Source organism: Neopsephotus bourkii, unplaced genomic scaffold (genome assembly GCF_033783945.1).
Source record: "Neopsephotus bourkii isolate Nb327-2 ecotype Australia unplaced genomic scaffold, CSIRO-AGI_Nbou_v1 NB_668, whole genome shotgun sequence".
NCBI lineage: Eukaryota > Metazoa > Chordata > Aves > Psittaciformes > Psittacidae > Neopsephotus > Neopsephotus bourkii.
In genome coordinates, this window is record NW_026901167.1 from 2,127,887 (window position 1) to 2,152,050 (window position 24,164).

The 24,164-nt window shown below is 52.3% G+C and overlaps 1 protein-coding gene across 2 annotated transcripts in view; it reads right to left on the minus strand.

Annotated features, from left to right (window-relative positions):
* PLS3 (plastin 3) overlaps window positions 1-7,373 on the minus strand; it is a 30,434-nt gene extending 23,061 nt beyond the window's left edge. Inside the window, exon 1 of one of the 2 annotated variants that reach the window (XM_061353279.1) lies at window positions 7,241-7,373. The gene's annotated coding sequence lies outside the window, so the exon portion shown is untranslated. The remainder of the gene's footprint in view (window positions 1-7,240) is intronic. The other variant, XM_061353280.1, reaches the window with a different exon arrangement.
* Between the last annotated feature and the right edge of the window lie 16,791 nt (window positions 7,374-24,164).

Sequence of the window (24,164 nt, forward strand, 5' to 3'; positions counted from 1 at the left end):
GTGAAGACCCATTTAGAGGGAGGAAGAGAGAGCAAGGGGAAAGAGGAGACAGAAGTGAGCTGGTCATCCCACACCCATTTTACACCCTGGTGACAGAAAGGCTATCAGTCAAAGCACACATAAGCAGAGTGTATAAGGAAGCGGTTCCTGCTCCAGATCCCTTTGCTCCTGCCTTCATCCCTCACTCCACAGCAGAAAACCAGAGGCAGCTCCATAACACATGGATGGACTAAAGATGCTCCAGAGAAGTGTGGCTGGCAGACGGTGCAGCCTGTTTGTGCCACAGAACCCCAGACTGGTTTGGTTGGAAGGGACCATAAAGATCAGCCCATTCCCTGCAGACTTCACTTCAAGCTGCAGATCAGAGCTGCTTCAAGTGCATCTGAGGTTTTCCAGTATCAACTCCCTTCCCCGAGAGAGGCTGTATAAAGTTTCTGTGCAAACAAGTTTTATAGCTCCTGAACACAGAGCAGCCATCAAAGCGGGGTTAGTTTATTTGCTCTCAGGCAGAGCTGCAGTACTGACAAGTCAGATGAAGCTGCCCCAGCACCTGTGTTTTCACAGCTGGAACCCACCTTCAGTGGGACCATCACCAGAAGGACACACTTGGGTGCTCAGACAGCACCTTAACACCACTCAAACCCAGAGAAGAGATCCCCAAGGCTCTTTCCCAAGTGGACAAGTCCTGGGAGCTGCGTCCTGCACAGAGGATCAGTGAAGCATCACAGAACTCCAGCCTGGTTTGGGTTGAAGGGACCTTAAAGCTCCTCCAGCTCCAACCCCTGCCACGGGCAGGGACCCCTTCCACTGGAGCAGCTTGCTCCAAGCCCCTGTGTCCAACCTGGCCTTGAGCACTGCCAGGGATGGGGCAGCCACAGCTTCTCTGGGCACCCTGTGCCAGCGCCTCAGCACCCTCACAGGGAAGAGCTTCTGCCTAATGTCTATGATACTCGCTCCATTATAAAGTGTATCTAAATAATTCTTACATCAAGATTTAAACACTGCTGCTGATATTTGTCATTTTTTAAGGGACGTGGATGGAATTTGGAGACATTTCTTTCTATTTTGGAAATAAACGCAACCGTCTTGAATTCTCAGACTAAATCAGGCTCACATTGAATATTATGAATATCTTCGAGTACCCACAAACTCCCTGTGCTTCATCAGCAAAACAAACCCTTGCTCTAAAAATAAATTCTCCTTTCATGTTGTAGTAATTCATGGACTTTCCACTTCAATTCAAACTTACAGCAGCTCAGCCTGCTTTTAAATTGCCTTCTAAAGCGGGTGGGGGGGTGTGTGCATTGAGGCACTTGCACATCTCCTTGAAAGCTGGAGGTTTAGTCCCATTTTGAAAGCACATGGCAACCAAATATTTCCCAACAGCCACTTGAACACTTCCAAGAGAAACAGAGCTGGAATTTGCTGCTGATCCAAATGGAAGGATTTGCTTTCTTAGCAGCTCCGTGTTCATTTGAAAACCCTCCCAGACCCGCCCTGCTTTAATATCTCTACAAGTGACTGATTAACAGCCCGGAGGTGTTTATGCAAACGCAGACGCACATGGAAGCGCCAGGGAAAAGGCATTCAGTGCCCCTTTTCCAGCCGAGCACAGAGCCCCGAGCGAGCTGGGTCCGGGCGGCAGCAGCGGTGACTCAGCCCCTGCGCTCCGCGCTCCGCTCCGCACGGGAACCTGCGGGTCTGGGGCTCTCGGTGCGCAAGGCTGCGGACAGAGCACGGCTCACCCGGCAGCAGCTCATCAGGACAGCCAGAACCTGACCATGGGCCCGGCACGGAGCGCTCTGCTCTCAGACACCGAGCCCAGGCAGGCGGCGGAGCCCCCGGGGCTGGCGGCACTGACGCAGCCCGGCTGATTTGGAGCTGATCTGGAGGAAATCCTGGTGATTCAGCCCCAGGATTGCTGCGGTTCACCCCGTCCTGCCCCTTCCTCCCCGTCCTGCCTTGCCCCATCCACCCCACCCAGCTCCTTTGGCAAGAACACAGAATCCCAGCCTGGGTTGTGTTGAAGGGACCTCAAAGCTCCTCCAGCTCCAAACCCTTCCACTGGAGCAGCTTGCTCCAAGCCCCTGTGTCCAACCTGGCCTTGAGCACTGCCAGGGATGGGGCAGCCACAGCTTCTCTGGGCACCCTGTGCCAGCGCCTCAGCACCCTCACAGGGAAGAGCTTCTGCCTAAGAGCTCAGCTCAGTCTCCCCTCGGGCAGGTTCAAGTCATTCCCCTTGCCCTGTCCTGACAGCAACAAGAGAAAGTGAAAGCTTGCAGTGCACGGACCCGGTCTGATGAGTCCTCAGATAAATGCTTACCTGCCGCTCTGGGGGCAGACAGGGAAGTTTAGGGATGGATGGCTTGTAAATGAAAACCTATCATGGAATCCATCCTCTCCTGCTCATAAATCAGTTTGTGTGTTTCAAGCAATGTTTTGTTCCTCAGGTTCCTCCCAGGCAGCACCCACAGGTTGGCTGTTAGCAAACACCGGGCTGTGGGAAGCACAGAAACTTGGATTTGGCAATTTCCATCCAGTCACCGAGCACAGGCTGCAACCAGACTTTCACCACACTTTCATCTTTACTGCCTTTACCCACAGAGAACACACTTGGACTGGTCCATGCTGCTTGTGCAGCCCACCAGCTACTACAGAGCCATGTGGTGCCTCTCAGGAAAAGGACACAAGACTGCAGGTAGCAAGTGCCACTGCACAGGCAGTTTACAGTTCAGTTCTTCCCAATCCCACCAAGAGATGACCTCCAGCTGCCGGGCTTCTGAAGCATCTCCATGTCAGCAATAGTCCCATCAGTGGGTTCTGCTTTATATCCTCCCAAATCCCTGAAGCTGTCACACGGGGAGAGACCAGCTCCCTGCTGTGCTTATTGTCACCTGGGAGCAGACTTTGCTCCCTTTGTTACACAACTCTGCTGCTGCGGGGGAAAAGCCTGTCAAATCCATCAGGAGCAGAGACACACGCACTGGGATGAGTCACTGCACTTGGCTTGCAGCCGCTCCCTCCGGACTGGGGGCATGTCTTTATGGGGTGTCCACCTCTGGACACACACCTTCCTCCAGGTTAAAAACCCAGTTTCTCCGAGCTAAACCGTGCAGAAGGATGCCAGAGGTTCTAAGCAGCACTTTGGGAGATGCCCAGCAGGGACGTGGGCTGCCCAGAGGCAGGGTCACTCCATGGTATGGGAACTACAGCAAAACAGTTTTCCTGTGCCTCCTGCTCAGACTAACCCAGTGTCCATGGACAGCCTGGACAAGATGATCCTTCACTTTTGCATGCTCAAAGTGTTTTCTCTCCCTTCAAGACAGAACCAGATTCACCATCTGCAGTCATCTTAAACCCTTGTTAAAAACAACTGCTGACCCATCAGCCAATTGACATGCCTCTGACACCCTGCACAGCCAAGGAGATGGCCCAGAAAATGGTCAAAGTATTCAGCACCCAGAACCGAGCTGGAGCCGGTACCCACAGAAAACCCAAAATCAGCATCAAATCTGCTCACAGCATCAAACAGGGATCAGCCCCTTGCTAAAAGCCCAGGAAACCTTAAGAGCATCCTCCAGAATGCTGCAAAGCTGGGGATATGGCACAGAAATCTGTAGGGATTTGGGTACACAATTTGCTGGATGAGCTCTAAGGTCCCTTCCAAGCCAAACCACTCCAAGATTCTATGATCCCCATGCAGCCCTGAAGGAATATGAACCAGAGCTGCTTCTGATGCACATTAAGCAGTGACATGCAATCCTGGAGCAGAGCAGATGGACGCTTGCCTACCACCATGACCCAGCATTTACTATCAGGAGGCTGAAGTGGCAGAAACATAAAAGTGGTTTGGGACACAAGGGGAAGGGAAAGCATGGATAGCTTGCTGCAAACCTGCATCCTCCTCTGAATGCTCCTGATGTGGACGACCAGAGCCAAGGGGGTGGGATGAGGGTCAAAGCAGGAGCAGAGCCGGCTGTCAAGGGGGAGAGCAGCTGCCTGCTAGACCTCACTGCTGCTGCACTCACACGTACTCATCACCTGCTGTGAGCACCTTGCTGCTCCAACTCTATTGCATGTATCTGCAGAGTACTTACAATCTGCAGGGAACAGCAGATGAAACACCACTCAGGGCACCAGTGAATCGGTCCTTAAAAGCTTCTTTGCAAAATGCTTCTCCCAAAGGTTGCATTTTGGCACAGTTTTAGCAGAGCAGCTACTCCAGGAGGAGAGCACAGTCGCCACCATGACCTCCGAGATTTATCTCACTCTTGAAGTGCAGCAGTTTGCTCACATCAGTGGAAACAGAGCAGCAAGATTCCCGGTTAACCCATTAATCCAACATGAACCAGGTGAGCTTTCGAGAGCTCTCAGGAAAGGAAGCGCTGAGCACTCATCCTGCCTGGCGCTTGCAACACCAAGTAACATTCATAGATCATTTAAACCTAAGTGCAATAAGGTAAAAGGCGGGGGGCAGGGTCAGATGTCAGCTAATGGACTGAGACTTGGAAGGCTTAATGTAAATTCCTGGCTCAGGCTCAGAAAACTCATGCTGGCCTCTCAGGAAATTCTTATGCTGATAATAACTCTTACTCTTGCACAGTTCCCCAAATAAAAGCAGCATTAAACGCTTCCTACTGCTCATTCAGTACCTTAACCATAAATGACTTCAAGAAAGGACCCACCTCTTACCACCCACTGCAAAACTCAACATAAGGCATCCCTCACTGTATGACGGGACTCTCAGAGTGATGGTGGGAAAGCCAGCGTGTTCCCCACCTGCATAAGCAAGGAGAAGTGAGGATCACAAGGCTAAAACAGATGAAGCAAGAAGCATTACTCGGTCTCGTAACCTCCCCTCCTGCCCAGGCAGGGCAATCAGCAAGATCCCTGAATTAAATCACAGCACACTCACTGCCTACTCAGTGCCAGCAAGCAAGCTCCTGCAAGCCAAACCCCCAGCGTGATGGTGCCATCCCTGGGGAGCTGGACCAAAGCGAGCCTCAGCAGCTCAGCCTGGCAGGGTGGGTTCTGGGCAGCCCTTTACCAGGGACAGATGTGGTGGAGCGATTCTACAGTGTGTGCATCAGCCCGAAGGTGAACAGATCTGGCCTGAAATGGGACAGCCAAGCTCAAGGGAAACCTTGTTCCAGTCTTCCAATACCTAAAGGGATCTAAACCGCCAGAGGGGAGCCTGAGCTGAGCTCTTAGGCAGAAGCTCTTCCCTGTGAGGGTGCTGAGGCGCTGGCACAGGGTGCCCAGAGGAGCTGTGGTTGCCCCATCCCTGGGTTCTATGAAATCCCAGCAGCTGGGCAACTGCTGACCCCATGATAAACATCCAGAGACCTGTGTTAGAGATTCACAGGGTGGTTTGGGTTGAAGGGACCTCAAAGCTCCTCCAGCTCCAGCCCCTGCCACAGGCAGGGACCCCTTCCACTGGAGCAGCTTGCTCCAAGCCCCTGTGTCCAACCTGCCCTTGAGCACTGCCAGGGATGGGGCATGCCTTAAACAAGAAACAAACCTCTAGAAACTGCAAACCCTGCTCTACACATTGCAATTATGTTCTAAAAGTCTCTTAGAAACCACAGATTTCGGTAACTGATGTCTTACTAGAAAAACCAAGTGATAAAAGAAGAAAAACCTTTTCCCATCCTCCCCTGCTGCCTGTAATCTTGTTCAGGAAGCATTTGGGGAAAGGGAAAGAAGTCAAAATAATTTGATCCAGAGGAGGCAAGCATCAGTAGAGCACAATACATCAGTGTCATGGCATAGCTGTCCTAGCAGCTTCTGGAAGTATAAAACCAATCTGTAACTTCAACATTTGCTTCCTCCAGAGAAGCCGGCTCAGATCCTATCTACCTTGACAAAAGCAGAAACGTCAATCTCAAAGATGAATGTGAAGGAGCTAGAGGAGCAGGAGAGCTGCTGCCTTTGCCTCCCAGGAGGCTGTCACGATAGTGCCATCACATTCACTCTGACAGCAGGGTGTTCCCTGCACTCCTCTGTAATCTAACTGCCTTTGGGCAAGAGCCATGGGGAGCAAAGGGGAGCAGTGGCAAGCTCTGCTCTGTGACCCTTGGACTGTGAGCAACCATTCCTAATCCCTACAAAACGCACCCTAATCACCAGTTTCAAGGCCAGGCAGGATCTCCAAGGTGCATCCAGCATCCACACAAGTTCCCTTTGGGACCCTTCAAGCTGTTTTGCCACCTCCTCCTCCCCTGGTTTAGCAGCACTGCCAGTGCCCAATACCCCTAGGACAGGTGTAGTGGTTAAGGAGATGCGTGCACCATAAACAGCACACAGCCTCGTTGCTACTCCAAGCTTCAGGAGGGTGTGAGAGCCCTCCAGCTGTGAGCTCCCTCCTTACAGCCAGATGTTTTGCAGAATAAAAGCAGGGTAAGAGTAAAATATAAGCAAAACCTCAGAGCAACACATTCAGCATAAACAAAACCAGGCCACAAAGCAGCCGCACGAGATGTGTTTTATGGGACCCCACACATGTTAAGTCTAAGCTTTTCAGCACAAAAAGCTCAGCTTTTCAGTCCAATACCGAAAAGTATTCACTCTGGAAGTGTTTGAGCTAGTAGTAAAGCATTAGGAGAGGGTCTGTGCTGACTTCCAGCACCGAGCACAGCCAGCCTCCCCCAGAAGACACAGCAAGTTCCTCACTTCGGACACCAAGCCCTGCCAGGCTGTGATGCCGGATGCCGCTCCCACCGGATACTGCTCCCACCGGAGCCCCTCCAGGCAAAGGACCCCCAACACTTGGGGAGCCCCCGCAGGCAATTCCCCGAGAGCTCTCAGAGCTCCTCACGCTTTCTGCAAGCAGAGCTTTAAATATTTAACTCTCCAAACATGCAAGTTTGAGCAGTTCTGCTCTTTCAAAGGCTGCTGCAGACCGAGACGGGATTCAGATGTGCCGAGACCGAGGTTTCTGGGAAGGCAACACCCTCAGTCCTCCCCCGGGACATTCACAGCCCAGTGATGTAAAGTCAGTGGCAGCACTCGCTGCTGCCCTGTTTGCCTGTGCACAGATAAATCCCAAGCCTAAAACACACCAAACCCCCAAATTAATCTTTTCCTTCTGCCTCCAGCTATTCCCCCTGACCCACTCCAGCAGCAGATGCCTCGCAGGCACAAATCAAAGCAAAACAAGTCGCTGCAGGATGATCTCTGGCGTGTGCTCGCATCCCTGCAGCCAGGACCCCCAGCGGCAGCATCCCAGGAGCACCCTTACCTCTGCTCCTCACCAGAATGGGTCCGTCGGCTGGGCTGAAGCGTGTCCCAGCCGCGGCGCTGATCCGGACAGCCAGCATTCCTCCCAGCATCCCCGCCCCGCAGATGGGAGGTCGCTTCCCCAGAGCCACGGAAGAGATGCGGTCATGGCACAGAAAGAGGCGTTGGAAAGGCTGAGGACAGGCTGCTCGGGTGTGGGATGCTCCAAGTGCTGCCGTGCTTTTAGTGCTGGGCACTGGGGAGCAGCAGCCAGTCAGACATAATAAAGCTTTTAGGTAAGCAAACTGACTTCTAGTTATTTATTGAAACAAAAAGAACTTTCACCTTTAACGGTTTAAATTCAGTGCAGCTTTGCTGGCTCTCAGCTTGCCCAGCCAAACAGTGACATGGGGCTTGTATTTTATGTACTTATTCTATGGATATCTTTAAAACCAACAGCAGCTCACAGACAGCAACGCAGATCCAGACCTATTTGGCCCTGGTCCACACTGAGGGAGGATGCTGCCTGCTATTTCACAGCACAGTGGCTCCAAAAGAAACCAACAAAGTGGTCTGGATGGGTGGCAAATACCAAGTGCAGAGCTGGTCCATAATGCACTTCATTTCATTACCTCAATCCTTCCTGTCTGCTCTCACTGAATCCAGGACACACATCTGCTACTAACCAGGAGGGCACAAGCAACAGAAGCATCATGTTCTGTGTTACTGCTGATGCAACGCACAGGAGCAGAATCAGTCACCAGAAAGGAAGGTTAAGTGGGATTTCCAAAGCATCTCACCCATTGCAGAAATTTCCATTCCTGTGAAACCCATCATGTTCGACCCCTCCCATAGCTGGAAGGAAAGGACATCCCTTACTGATGCTCCAATTAGTGAACAACTTGAGGAACCTGTGACCCTTCTGAAAATTCAGAACACTGAACCAACAGGGTCATTTTCAGTTGTTCCCCTTTAAAAGTGCTGCCAGGCAGGACAGGGAGTCACTGCCCAGTGCCATTACCTGGGTAGCACCTGAAAATTTGGCTTCCAGCTGTAAAGTTCTAAAGGAGGTATAAAAAGAAGCCCAAAGCCACAACCTGACGGCTTCCTCAGGACAGTAAAAATAATGGGAACCAAAATAGACATTTTTATGCCCAGAAATGCAGCTGCAACTTGAAAGGAAAGACACTGGCTTGAAAAACACTTTTGCACTCCACTGAGGTCAGGCTGCCTGAGCATCACACAGGGCTTAGGGGAGAGCGACTCCAACTCTGCTCTGACCTTCAGCAACAACCAGCGTTAGCATCACTGCAGCCCTTGGCTCCAACCTGGTGACTGCATCCACCACATCCTGGGGCAAACACCAAACAGGGGGAAACTGGTTTCAGGAGGTTCAGTCCCTCCGCACCTCGCTCCCCGTGTGAGCACACCGCACAGTGTAAATTCCCCCTGTAAGCTTTGGGAAGTGCTGATGCTTTGGGGCTTGGCAGGTCCCGGAGAGACTGAGCCAAACCCAGCTCCCAGCCTGGGTTATGTGACATTTATCAATGCCAGAGCCATCGCAGGAGCAATGTGTGCGTTTGGGAGGGAAAAGACAAAACTCTCCTCTTGTTGTGCCTGGCATCCATGCTGCTGTGATAGGAAAGCATCATGTGCTGGTGGCAGATGATGTGGACACCTAAAAGCCACCAGCCCACAGACCTTCACCCATCTACTTCTTTCTTTTCAGGTAATGCATACTATGGGGTGTGATCCCCATTCCCTCTGCTGGGACGGGAACGGGCATTGCTACCCACTGCCTCCAGCACAGACCCCCAGGGGCCCCACCACGAGTCCCGCTGCCATGTGGAACGCCCGTCTCCACATGTGCCAAGGCTCCGCAATAGCCAGTTTTTCCACCGCTTTCGGAGCCCTCTCCGAGCCCAGCCCTCCCGCTCCAACCTGCAATTACGCTCAAGCCTAAAATAGCAGCTCAGCGGTGCCAGCACCACTCACGGCTGCGTCATGCCCCGAGCCCAGGGTGCGGTGATGGCAGAGCCCTGCTCCCGGCACTCCCAGCCCACTTCCCCCGCGGGGCTGGGCACGAACCGCGCCCCCACTTCCACACTAGGGAGCGTCCTGGCCAAGGCGGCGCCCGCTGCGCACCCCCTGCCCCACAGCCCCGTGGGGAAGCACGGGGTGCTCGGGAGGGACTGGGCTCAGGTGACACCGCGGGGGGAGCACGGGGATGAGGTGCGCGCTGCAGGAGGACTCGCGGCACCGGCAGGATCCCTCCAGCGCATCCTTGCGCAAGGACACGGCTCCTCCCCGGCCCCGCTGCCAAGTTTCGCTGGGAGGCCGCTGACAGGGATTTGCCCTCCAGAGATTACTCAACAGCGGCGGAGGGAGCGGCAGCCGCTGCCTTCCAGGTGATGATGGAGCAAGGGGTCAGCCCAGGAGTCACCCCGGCCCTCTGCACTCAGCAGCGCCCTCAGTAACAGTCCCTCTGGCAAAGCTCTAGGGGAGGAAAGGAGCACGTTCAAGATCTTGCCTACAGGAAACCTGGAGAGGGGCTTGGGACAAGGGATGTAGGGACAGGGCAAGGGGAATGGCTTGAACCTGCCCGAGGGGAGACTGAGCTGAGCTCTTAGGCAGAAGCTCTTCCCTGTGAGGGTGCTGAGGCGCTGGCACAGGGTGCCCAGAGAAGCTGTGGCTGCCCCATCCCTGGCAGTGCTCAAGGCCAGGTGGGACACAGGGGCGTGGAGCAAGCTGCTCCAGTGGAAGGGGTCCCTGCTGGAGCTGGAGGAGCTTTAAGGTCCCTTCCAACACAAACCATTGCTTTCCAGCCCACTCCAACTCCTTGTTGGCACTGTCAAGAGATGCCATGACAAGACGACTAATGAAAGCCATGACGATGCACCAGTCCCTGGGTATGCTACACCAACCCCAGTGATTTTTGGGAAGGGTTTTGCCTACAGGCACCTACAGTTCCTGCCTAAAACAAGCTGTTTGATGGGATATAGCCAGTTCCACTGGAGAAGACAGGGCCAAAAGAATAACCAGCTGGAGGAGAAGCCAGGTAATCTAAATTGTCTGCTCCATGATGAGGATGACACCACACTTAGCCAGGGCTCTAGAGAGCAAAGCTGAGTGGCCATCCACTCGGCTGGGATCAGTGACCATTTGCCATGTGCCAGACGCTCCCCTCCTCCGGTTCTGTCCACATCCTCTTTCAAAGAGAAGGATTTAATGAAGTTATGCACGCATGGACAGAAGCACCCTCCCCTGGGCTTTGTGACACAAACTGAGGCTCTGTGCACTTCTTGCCTTCACCTCCAGCTGCAACCAACTGCAGAGAGCATTGCCCCGATGTAAACAGCTCTGGAAGGGTTTGACAAGTGAGGAGCAAGCATTTGGCCTCAATTCCTCAATTTATCAGTCTTTTTAAAGCAAAAAAACCCCAACCCATCTTTGCTAATTTCCCCCCTAAAAGCTTCCTGAGCTGCTCTTTCAGGGAGCCTGTCATCAGGAAGAAAGCAAGACATCCGTCAGCCTCATGCTTATTTAATAAAACCCTTGCATATGCAGCAGGGATGGAAAGCTCGCCTTGATTGAAAACACGCTTGCAAACCAGAGGAGGATTCTGCAGCATAAAACAGACCCAAGGACTTCCCCTGCGCTCCAGCTTAGCGGTGAACAGCGTGGCTATGGGGCAGCAGGGAGCCCTGCAGCCACCAAGGAAGCCAGCGGGCATGGCCAGAGCACCCTGCAAAGGACATCTCATGCCTTGGTGTTTCAGAAGGAAATCAGAGGCTCCACTGATGTCAGCTCCAGGAAATGAGCCACAGGCAGATGATGCCGGAAGCGGCTTTATATTTAGTACTGAGTCACCCAGCTGATTGAATTCAAAAGACACAAAAGGTGGGTGTGGAGAGGGGCAACGTGGGGGAAAAATGAACAAGTTATTCCCCTGAGACCATGAGCAAGAGGGACTGTGCTGTGGGGTGGCGTTTTCCATCAAGGAACAGAGAATCCCAGGCTGACCTGGGATCCATTCCTGCACTTTCACTGGGAAACAAGCATCCAGATGTGCTGCACTGCCCAGGGCCAAGCCAAAGATGCTGCTGGCTTTGGGTACTGCTGGGATCTGCTCCAGTCCATCCCACTGGCAGGTCTCAGGCCTCAGCAGGGCACCAGCACTTCGCCATCCTTTCTCCTATGTCTTTGGTGAGACAGAGGCCCCTGGGAGGAACTTGGAGCTGAAAAGATCTTTAATCCAGTTCTGCAGCTCCATCTGAACCACCGGGAAGTGCACCTTGCACCTATCGCATCCCAAAGAGAACGCTTTCCTTTGGGGTGATGACAGCAGCATGAGGTGAAAGCTGATGAAGACAGAAGCACACACAGAGCAGCTGCCCCAGGTAGGGCTGGCATCGCAGCAGGCTGCCATGCAAAGGCCACCCTCTCCCTCCCCATACTCCTCCTCAGCATTCCAGCCCAGTTTGGGGCCAAACAGACATCAGCACTGGGAAGGAGGGGCAGACCACAGCACCCCAATCACATCACAGAGCTAGCCACTGGAGAAAGGGTGGCACTGGACTGGTAGGAGGGTTGCACAAGCACAAACATACTATTCCATCTTCCACTTCAACTGCCAAGTCTATCCACCAGCCAAACTAGTCGTAAGATTGGGTTTTGGTGTCTCCTAAAACCTCCCTTTTTGTGCACATCAAAAGACCTTAGTGCAAAGTACTACATTTCTATTAAATTGCAGTTTCTGCAAATTAATATAAAGTTTAGTGCCTGAGGATGCAGTACACAGGGATGCTTTCCACATCTCAGTTGTAAATGTGTCAAAGCCGAATGTTGCCAGAAAACGGATCAGAATAGCATCCCTGTGCAGAGATCTTGGGCAATCAGCCACTCGTGTCCTGCTACTATAAAACACTATTTTCTTGAGTAGTGACTTCAGGTGGATCATCATCTACAGCATCTTCTCCAGGTGAGCAGGGGACTGCCCGAGCCATGTCCAGGTCTAGGTACTCAGCGAAGCTGTGGCTGCCCCATCCCTGGCAGTGCTCAAGGCCAGGTTGGGCACAGGGGCTTGGAGCAAGCTGCTCCAGTGGAAGGGGTCGGAGCTGAAGGAGCTTTAAGGTCCCTTCAATGCAAACCAGTCTGGGGTTCTATGGTTCACCCATACACAGGAAAGGGTTACAGCACTGCTGTCATAGCCTGCTCCAACCAGCACATAGACATTTAGCCAACTGATGACCCCTGTCCACACCAATCTGCTGCGAACTACTCCTGCCTGGTGGGGCGGCTGTGGGACTTTGCCACTGGGTGGCTCCTCAGCCCCACATCACTCACCTGCAGGTCACTTCCCACTGTCAGGAAGTGGTTTGGTGCTGGGGAATCAAGGCAAAGCTGGTAGAGTCACAGACCAACAGTGGCACCATCCCATACACCCAGCCCAGCCTAGGAGGACCTCTAGGGAGTCACTGGTATCTCACTGGAACGTCCTGCCAGATGCTGGAGGTAGGAGATTACAGCAAGCGGCTCATCTTGTTATGCAAGTGGGCCTAGAAATTCAGCTGTGCTGAACTAGTCCAGAATCGCACCCCAAGGGACCCTGAAGCTTTTCCTGGTATTTAGCTCATGCCTGCATTTGTTGGCTTTCTCCCTTAACTGCTCTTTTTGTCACAGACCCCAGCAGAAATCCTCTGTAGGATTCAAGTGGCTGGGATGTTGCAGGGGACTGGGATTCATTTCTGTTCAGAACAGTGAATTTATTGGGACTTTCTACTTTTATGGGGCTTTTTCTGACTTTTTTTGAAGAGGTAGGAGAGGACAGGGGCATAAAACAGGAAAGCTGGAGAGGGGCTTGGGACAAGGGATGTAGGGACAGGGCAAGGGGAATGGCTTGAACCTGCCCGAGGGGAGGCTGAGCTGAGCTCTTAGGCAGAAGCTCTTCCCTGTGAGGGTGCTGAGGCGCTGGCACAGGGTGCCCAGAGAAGCTGTGGCTGCCCCATCCCTGGCAGTGCTCAAGGCCAGGTTGGACACAGGGGCTTGGAGCAAGCTGCTCCAGTGGAAGGGGTCCCTGCCCGTGGCAGGGGTTGGAGCTGGAGGAGCTTTGAGGTCCCTTCCAACACAAACCAGGCTGGGATGGACGTGCCGGGAAGCGAAGTTCAGGAGCTCCCTTTTCAGATGCGTACAGAGGTGATGTGGAGCTGGACCATCACTCACACACACACTGCAGCCATCATCCATAGCCTTCGGGTCCCTAGAGCTCAATCTTCCCCACACAGCTCATTACACTGTTAATTATAAGCTATCTCCCATTTTCCAGCCCATAAAAAACAGCTATTAGCAGCAAACTGATGTCTATGCTGTGAAGCCGGTCTTTGCTCTGCCTGAAGGTTTCTTACACTCAAGTCTGTTGCTGCTGCAGAACTTAATGCTTTATGGATGAGTATTTAAAGAAATAAGCTAAAATAAAAGCCCAACACACAGAACTCGTCCTACAGAATAACACCAAAAACCAAACACAAACATCTACGGATCCTACATAAAGCCAAGCCTAAGCAAGGCATGTTATTTGACAGATGGCCCAAAGCAACTGCAGCTCAGGTAGGAGGGGAAGACCTATAGCTGGGAGCAATAGCACCACTGTGCACAACGTGGCACACCAAGGAGGTCCAAATGCTGATCAGGAGTAGTAGATACGAGCATTACACGTGATAGAAAAAAGAAAGTGCAATACCTCACTGTGTGCCAAGTTGGTATCAACCCAATGCACAAAGCTTTAATTGCTCAAGTCAATTATTGACCAGTACCGGTGGTAAAGGCTCATGTGTACTACAGGGTTTCAAGGCCATTAGTACAGACCTCTTTATATACACCTGCAGGGAGCAAAGGGACCAACTAAAACAACCCTATATACCCCACACAAAGGGTATATAACCCTTAGAGAAGAGTGAGGCATGGAAGGAGGCATAAAAGGTCTTGCTATTAGCAAGGGTCTAACTAAAGCAGGCAGGATGCTGCCATAACCATCCATCCAGGAGCTTCTTACCTGGGCAGGAGCAACATCAGTTCGAGGTTTCAACCAGTCTGACTGCACTGCCTTTGCTTGAGCATTTGGTTTGTATAAAACAGTGGCAAGAGCCCAGCTGGAAATGAGATCAACAAGAACATTACAAAGGGGTGGGCAACAAGGGCAGGATCGCAGTGGAACCTCCCATCTGTGTCCCCAAGGAAAGCTTAGTCCTGATCTCAGCCAAAGAGTGCAGAAAGGAGCAGGCTAAAGTTTAGGGCAGACATTGAGGCCACCACTGAAAATAGTTTTAGTGCAGTTTCTCATTTCTCCCTATGGAAAGGTGAATTCCACTGAAGTAAGGATTCAGAAACTTCCTCATTACTCACTAAGAAACATGAACACGTCTGCAAATGTATTTCCATTTGTTCCCTGTTGACCTCCTTCAAAGTGCTGCTGTCCCAAAACAGGTCTTAAAAGCAGGGGCCTGTGTTTGCCTGCACAATACCCATCATAACGGTACCCAGGATAACTTCAGATACACCCACAACACCCTATGGAGTCCCTAAAATAAAGTCCTCATCCATTCTTGGAGGCAAATCATTTTGTGCAGAATTCAGGAAGAAAAAGCTTAATTGCAATTGTTTTGGAACTCGCTTCCTTTATTTCTGTGGCCAGCTGGAGACAAGCCCCTTCTTTCATGCTGGGTCAAGGAAACGTTTAACTAGAGGATTTATATAGAGTATCTATATATATATATATATATGTGTGTGTGTATCACCACCGCACTGCAGGTGCTCAGCAGTTATAGCTGAAAGCAAACACTGTTTAAGCCCAAGGAAAACAGCATGAGGCTGGAGTATAAGCAGCTCATCAGTGTCCTGCTGCAGAGGCTGGGAGGCAGGAGAGCATCCAAGCCTGTCCCTCGGTTGAGACTCAGCAACCTGGAATCTCAAAACCACAGCCCTGCTCCAAACCCAAACAGCGCTGGATCCAGAGCCCTTCCCGGCTGATGAGCAGGAAGGAGCTGGAGCCTGCGAGGCAGTGTAAACAAGGAGCTGGGATTTATGATCCTTCAGGCATTGTTTAGCACTGCTTCCCAAAATACTAATGCCAGTTACAGGGATGGGGAGCCGGAGGCCGAGTTTCCATTGCTGCTGGTCTGGACACAAGGGGAGCTCTGGTGCAGGGGTTCAGGGACATCAACTGCAGGAACATGTGGGAGCTCAGCCACCATCCCTATGCATCCCTGCAAGATGCAGGCACAGGGAGCAAGTTCAGTGCCACTGCTTGTGAGAGCAGAGCAGGGCATTTCTATCTTGTAGCAATGGAGATGCTGGGAGAAGTAGATCAGCAACTCCCCTCACTATAAGAGAGACACTGGCAGTGCTCAAGGCTAAACTGGACACAGGGGCTTGGAGCAAGCTGCTCCAGTGGAAGGGGTCCCTGCCCATGGCAGGGGTTGGAGCTGGAGGAGCTTTAAATTCCCTTCCAACACAAACCAGGCTGGGATTATGACACCTCCTGCAGAACACCGTGTCTTCCTGCACCACAGCCTCCTATTGGAAACCCCACACAAGCCAGCAGCACTTCTGGAGTTATTCAGCCTGTCTCACCTCTCAGAATATCCAATTTTCTTCTTTATGGGTTTTTTCCCCTAGATTGGTGTTTTGCAGGGTTTTGCTTGTCTTGACCTGAGCTGCAGTGGGCAGCAGCCCCTGGTGCCTTCTTAAAATCCATTTATACCATTTTAAAGAGCAGCCCAGACAGCATTTTTTAAGGAAAATTCAGTTTCCTCAAGCAAAAACCCCGTCTGCAGTAAAGCCGTAAGTGCAGGAGTCAGATTTTCCACTGTAAGAATGAGAGATCTGAACAAATAGCCCCTTGACTTGCAGCTAAAGTAATAACATGCAACCAAGTTAGACAAAGGCTGAAGGCTCTGTCCATAGGCTTTGAGAGATACAAAATCCTTCTAGAGCCAGTTTCATCACTGTCTACAAAGGCTTTACAAGGGAGGCAATATTTCACATCAAGTTTATGTTACAGCCGAGCCTGGGAGAACCAGAACAGGCCAAAGCGGAGTCTACAAACCCCAAGGAGAAAAAGGCATTTCAGGGAGATATTTGATCACCAAGGTCACATAAAGCATTCCAGGCCTGCAGAGCACACAAGGCATCAACAGTCATGGAACAGCAGCTCCCTGCCTCCTTCCATCGCACTCCCCTGCTCATTTATCCCCAGCCCTAAGGACCCATGGAGGCTTATGGCTTCAGTTCTAGGCAGCAGCTCCCTCCCTCCCATCCAGCCAACTCTCTCCACTAACAGGCATGGACCCAAGGACTCTTTCCAGGCCGCTGGACTACAGAGCCTGTGGTGCAGCTTTCAACTACTACAGGTCCTATAAGCAGCATGGCTAAAGCTTTACTCGATGTCTACAACAACCACGTGGCTGACAGTCAGGCTCCCCGACACCGGTCGCTGCAGCCCTGCTGGATGGATGGGCAGCAAACACACTTCCTGAGGTGTCTCATAGCCAAAGGGCTTCCTGTGGCCACCAGAGCCCCAGATCCACCGAGACGTGAATGTGTTGTGTGTAGCTCTCAGCCTGCCCTAAAGAAAGGCTATTTTTAATCCAAGCCTACATAGGGTGGAGCTGTCTCCAACCAGGCCAAAACGCCACTGTAAGCCACAAGACCAGCGTCTGGCAACCTCTGCTTGCAGGCTGATGTCTGCTCTATTTTGGGGATGGGAAGAATTTAGAATAAAGAGAGATATAAATTAAAAACAAAAGAGGCTGTGAAAAGTGAATAGAGGGAAGGGCCAGACTTACCCTGGGTATTTTGGTCTAAAGACCAGGGCTCTGAGAACACAGATCAGAATGACTTGACTTTCCATTTCCTACAGCTGTTTATAAAGTATCATTTATACCCTGCACCGACAAGAACACAGCCCCAGTATATTGCACAAAGAGCCAACCTGCAGCTCCTTGCACAGCATGAAACCCCTGGGAGGATGAGACAGGAAAATGGTCACCAGGTACAGACAGACCACCACAAGGTTTTCCATCACAGACACAGTCCAACAGCTCTTGGGACACTTGGCTGCTTTGTGACGTTGGGACTGCAAATAAAGGCAGAGCAGAGCCACCAAAGTGACCAACAATAGAAGTTTTGCTTATTTAGGGTTTATGGCCACCAGCCCACTGAGAGCACAAATGTCCTATATGCTCTCAGCCCTTAAATGAATCCAAGTTCTCCTACCTCAACATCCCAGTAGGTTTTATTTGTTACAGGTACTGCCTCAACTTGGCATTCAAGCCAACTCAACACAGCCATTTACTTCACCCTTTTAGCCCCATCTTCCTTGCACTACATACAGGGGTCATTTGTCTAAAAGAAGGTACGTAGAGCTTCTCTCACCACCTTCAGATGCCCCTTTAACATCCACCCATCCATAAACTGTGAAACACTCACACAGGCCTCAGCATCTCTGGAGCTCCTTCTTCACCTGACCAGGGCTGGATTATTAACCCTGCTACAGAAGTCTGCAATTGCTTGCTGGCAGAACAAGCACTGGGCTAAGCAGAGGACCAGCAGTGATGAACCTGAAGTACAGCTGTCACCTCAGTTATGGACTTCATAGAATCCCAGCCTGGTTTGGGTTGGAAGGGACCTTAAACCTCCTTCAGTTCCAGCCCCCTGTCATAGGAAGGGACACCTTCCACTACACCAAGCAGCTCAAAGCAACACTGTGAAGTTCAACCTGGATTTCATAAGCACAGCAGCAAGACTGGATGCTAAACGCCTCTAAATATATATGTTTGTGGGCAACATCACTTCTTCCTTCCTTGTTCCACCTGTAAGTGACAGCACCAACTACCTGCCCTCTCACTTCCATCACTAAGGGCTGTATGTGATGGGGAGAACAGTGAATAAGGCAGCACACGCTGTTTTCAGCTTTAAAAGAAAAACCAAACCAAACCAAACCAAACCAGCTTACTTCAAGACATGACAGATTAGGCCTCCTTGCAGGGACACTGCACCTTAGCTTCTTTTGAAGATCACACTAATAGTCTCTCTTCCCAGCCCTGCAGCAGGGACTCCCAGCAGCATCTGTGGGCTGTCACTCTTTACAGGAACAAAAACCTACTGAAGAGGCAGGAGAAACAGCTGTGAGCATTTCAGAGAAGGAAATGAGACAAGGAGACTGGTTAGGAGCATGTGGCCCATATGGATTGACATGAGCAATCGGCAGCAGTCCTAACCAGAGCTTCCCATTTCAGACACTTGTCCTGCTCCCCACATCCTCAGCTGCCTGTCACACCAATCATCCTTTCATTTCCTCCATACCAATTCCCAAATGTCAGCAGTGAACAGGATCCCAGCCTGGTTTGGGTTGGAAGGGACCTCAAAGCTCCTCCAGCTCCAACCCCTGCCACGGGCAGGGACCCCTTCCACTGGAGCAGCTTGCTCCAAGCCCCTATGTCCAACCTGGCCTTGAGCACTGCCAGGGATGGGGCAGCCACAGCTTCTCTGGGCACCCTGTGCCAGCGCCTCAGCACCCTCACAGGGAAGAGCTTCTGCCTAAGAGCTCAGCTCAGTCTCCCCTCGGGCAGGTTCAAGCCATTCCCCTTGCCCTGTCCCTACATCCCTTGTCCCAAGCCCCTCTCCAGCTTTCCTGCAGCCCCTTTAGGCACTGGAGCTGCTCTCAGGTCTCCCCTTCAGGAGCCTTCTCTCCTCCAGGCTGACGCAGCCCAGCTCTCTCAGCCCTTCCTCATAGAAGTCAGGGTGCTCTTTGCATGGCTGGCAGATCACACAGGGAACACCAACACCTTGGAGAAGGAAATCTATGCCTAAGCTAGCCCTTCACTCAGGACAGGGATCTGCAGGAACCAAGAGACTCCTCACAGGCTTCAAGTGAATCTTGCAGCACAGAACATGAGGGAGAGGTGTTACTGAAGTCTCCACTGCAGAAAAACCTGACCTAGAGGCAGGAAGAACACCCAGGGCAGGAAACCTGAGTCAGGACCAACAGGACAAGCCTGATCCATCACCTACAGCTTCAGAACTGAAGAACACAAAGTAGGCAGCTGCTAAGGCTGAAGCTGTACTAAAAGCCCAGACCACCCTGGGGACACCTACTTCCAGCTTCCTGCCATCCAATAAATCCAAGAGAGACAGCACAACCCTATGAGCACCCAAACCTGGGCGTGTGGAGCAGGTTCACAGCCAGCAGTCACACAGCTGAAAGCAATGCAGCCACCAAGTCACTGCCAGCTGAGCTCCAGCATGGCCAGTTAGCATCACCCCACCCAGAGCCCAGACCTCACACCATCACCCAGCTGTCATCAATCACGAGATCCCACCTTTTACTCTTCCCACCTCCTCATCTACCAGCAGCAAGAGTAGCAGGTACCTCAGGCTCGAAAAGGACTGCAATGGTGCAAGCAGGGAAAGCTGACTCTGTGTCAGAGCCAGAAGGGTCATAGAGGAAGCAATCTTTACATGCACCCACCCCGCAGCCAAGACCTACTCCCTACAACCACAGCCACTGCTGCTTGTGCAATAACCCAATTCCCAACAGGAATGCATGCGTAAAGACATCAACAGATGCCTATCAAAGGGTTTGGGGTCCAGGGACAGGAAAGAGCAAGGTGATATGGTGCCATTCTTTAGAGTAAACCAACAAACACCTATTTAATGCAACCTTACATCACCCTCATTACAAGAGTTGGTCTCAGTTTTGCAATGTACCTGAAATGAAAAGCTACTCAGGAATGTTTTGCTCTGCATGTGCATCGAGGTTATTTGATGAAGTTGTACAGTTAAATACCAAACATCACCTTTCACACAGATCTGGTGGTAGAAGCCTCTGGAGTGATGCCTGGCTTTTTTTGATGTTGTTATCAACTTGCATTATTCCATGAGCTCAGTATCCCAGACCCCATACCCAGGACACTTAATGCATTATAGCATTTAATTCAGAAGTGCTGGCTATTCACAGGTCAGTTCATAGTTAAAAACCATTAACACATCATATTGTGGCTACTCTCAGCGCGACAGGAAATTACTCAGTAGTAACTAATACATTAAAAATGAATTTCTGGTCTTGCCCCTCGCAGGTTGATGCTGGTCAGTCCCGTGTTTGTACAGCTGAGGGGCGAGAAGCTGCTTTTAAATGCTGACTTGCTGATCTAACATAGGTGGAGGCACAAGTAATGACCAAAACACCAACTTTAAACTATGCTTCTTTTGCTGCATATTGCTACTTGTAGCACAGGATACAAACCATGTTGCAGCCACTTAAATACCACCCAAGGGACAGCCTGCAAACTGCAGGGAGATGCTGTAAGCAGACATCTCTCGTGCTTCCTTCTCCACGTCTGCTTTGTAGATGGGCCATGCCCCTGCACAGGGCTCACCTGCCTCCCAACACATAGGTCTAGAGCCACAGGGCACCACTGGAGCTATAGGAAACTCATGCTGGAATAATGCAAAATGGCCAGACACTGCTTTGCCATCACTGCCACAGGCAGATCAGAGACCAGAAAATCAAGCCAACAGGCCTGTATGTGGGGTAGGACAGAGGATTCTGATCCACAGCACTGAGCACTACAGGAAGCAATGCAGAACATTGTAACTTAAACCCAACAACCCACAGACTTTGCCTCTCTCTGTTTTGCCACCCGTGATTTAATGCTACGTAAAATAGGTTACCAAAAACATGGGGTGTTCTTGAGCAACGTCACCAGATAAACTATTAGCACCTGAAATATCACCACCACGACAACCTCAAGCACTAAATGAAGCTCTTGTAAGCAATCAAGTGTACTTACTATGATCACTACCATTTACTTTGATAAGGAAGTGGATTCAAATATCTCCATACAAAGATGATGGGCACACACTCCTGAAGCTCGCTGCTGATCGTGAAGAAAAGCATCACACAAAAGTGCAGCTCCTGCAGTGATGCTCCCAGCAGCAGAGCACTTGCAGATTACTCCCCAAAAGACAGAGACAGCATGAAGTTTACTTATAAAGCTGTTCACAAGGCACTTGGGTCACTCACATCACTGGCAGCTGCTTAAGTAAGATTACTGAACTAGTGTCCCCAGCACCCTTCTCACTCCACCGTTGAGCTGCACCCCCATCCGCTTCCTGCTCCTTCCACTCCTCCAAAGCCAGTGAAGTCGCTGCACCAGAGGCAAGCGAACACAGGAAGGAGCTACCAGAAGATCCAGCCTGAGTGGATTCAGCAGCAAACCCATTTCACAAGGCTGCAATTCCTTCACTCACCATCTTAATCTCACAACAATTGAAACCCGGAGCTGAGGAGTCAGTAAGGGAGCCGCAGGGGAAGGAGTTCCTCTGCACTTATCCCAGATCGGAGCATCCGTCAGCCAAATACCTAATGAAGTCAAAGCCCTACTGAAGTCAGTCCCCAGAGCCCTCCCCACTGTGAAGCCAACCTAGCCAAAACCGGTAAATAGGTTTCTGGAGTTCTGGGCATTCTTTAATCTAGGGAGATGTTTGCCTACTTTATAGGAGGGGAAACTTGGTCACACCAGCTTTGATAAGAGAACAAAGACCCTGGTTAAGCATAATGCTTTATAGCTAGCACTGAATCACTAAGTTTAGTAATCACATTATGATCTCTTAACCCAGACAAAGAATGAGTAATTCAGCTTTCCCAAGCAGAGAATTCCTGCAGAGGAGCTTGGTTACAACCAAGCAACATCCTCAAATTGTTGGAGTTTTGGCAGGATGGACGGGCTGTGATAACAGCCGCGGTTCAGAAAGGGCTCTCTTAGCAAATCATGTTAGAACACACTTCTTTGTGTTTGGACTTCCAAAAGAAACCAGCAGAGCTGGAATTTAAGCTCTCCGTGTCCACTTCCTCCCTCCCCCCCCAAACCAGCAAACACCCCCGGGGCAGAAATCAGCTGCACAATATTGCCCCCAGGGGACTCCTGTCCCTAATCCTCCCCCAGATCACCGCTCTCCACTAACACACTCCCAGCAGCTCTCCTTTGCACCAGGTTTCTTTTCAAAGCAGCTTGGATTTCCAGCCGCCGTTACGCACAGCACTACCACATGTTGATCCCTGCAACTATTCCCTCTTTATAGCCAGGTTCCAGCTGTTGTCTTTAAAGTTGCACCGAGCAAGTCCGCCGGCATTAAGGAGTTTTTCTTCTCGGGTTACCAGGCTCACTGGAGAAGTCACAAGTGTTACTGGTGGAACAATAGCCCCAAGTTGTCATGCAAAAGCAATTTACCCGAGATATCCATTATCTTTTATAGTCTCTTCTGCAGACCGACTAAAAACAGGAAGCCCAGCTCTCGTGTGCACTCGCATTCCACTGGGATTGTGTAACAGCAATAACAACCCCGGAGACTGATTCAAAGGCATTTGCTCGGAGCTATACCAACAGCTCTCTTCATCAGACATAAATGAGTTCAGGGGATGCCCTGCTCGGAGGTATGGATGCTATTACAGAGCAAACACACGCAGCCCAGACCAGGAAAGCATTAACCGGAGGCGAGATTCCCACCCGCGTGTCTCGCCGCTACTTCCAGTTGGATAGAAACTTCCAACCGGAGCGCGGTGGTGCCTGCAGAGCTGGTGAGCATCGGGGTTTGTGACTAGCCGTTAGAACCCTCACAGCCCGCGCCGCCCAGCCTTCCCTATGCAGAGGAAACCTCCTGACAAACTCCCTGCTCTTGCCCTTCCCTTCGCAGGCTCCCAACAAGAAGGCATTGTTCGGGGGAGCGGGGTGACGCTTCCTCTCCCAGTCCCAATTAGAGATGTATAAAAATAAACCCACGCAGCCGTCCCGCCGCTCCGCTCCACTCCACTCCACCCGGAGCAGGAGCCGGCTCCGGTCTCCTCACGTTTCCTGCTCTTTGGGACCGCCACCCCGCACAACACGCACACGTTGGCCGCGAACGGAGCGCTCCCTCCAGCACCGCTCAGCAGCACCCGCAGCTCGCTCCGCCTCGCACACAGCCCCAAGCCTGGCACAATTCGGGGCTCCGCGCCCCGCGCCAGCCCCGCACCCGCGCCAAGTTTTCGCGGGAAGGAGCCGGACAAGCGCCCTTCACCGCCGCGGGAGCGCGCCCCGCGGACACGTACCCCGCGTCCCGGCGGGCACCGCTGCGCGCTGGGCTCCGCGCCCGCCCCACCGCCCCTTTGTCCCGGGACACGCCGGGCACGGAGCGAAGCCGGGACCCCCCCACCCCACCCCGCACACACACACACACACACACACACACACACACACACACACACCCCACCGCCAGGATGCTCCGCCCGGGCCGGCCCCCCTGGAGACCCCCGGTAACTCACCGCGAGCGCCGCTGGAGCAGCCCCGAGCCGCACGCACCGCCGGAGCCCAGCCGAGCCAAGCCGAGCCTCAGCCCCGCTGCCCGGGTTCCGTGCGCCCCAGCCCCGCCTCTCCAACCGGATTGGCCAAGCTCCTGCCCGTCCCGGCGTCCCCGCGCGGTGATTCGCCTAACGCCGAGCCAATCAGGGCGGGGCGGAGCTGAGCCGAGCCCCAGCCACGGCGCGCCCTCGGCCCCGTTCCTCGTGTCCTGCACCGCTCATCCCCGCCGTGCGTGCAGCGCTCCTGCAGGCGCGCATCCCTGCTCCTCCCCGGCATCCCGGAGTCCTGTGCCTGCAGGGAACCAGTCTTGGGTGGGAAGGGACCTTAAAGCTCCTCCAGCTCCAACCCCTGCCACGGGCAGGGACCCCTTCCACTGGAGCAGCTTGCTCGAAGCCCCTGTGTCCAACCTGGCCTTGAGCACTGCCAGGGATGGGGCAGCCACAGCTTCTCTGGGCACCCTGTGCCAGCGCCTCAGCACCCTCACAGGGAAGAGCTTCTGCCTAAGAGCTCAGCTCAGTCTCCCCTCGGGCAGGTTCAAGCCATTCCCCTTGG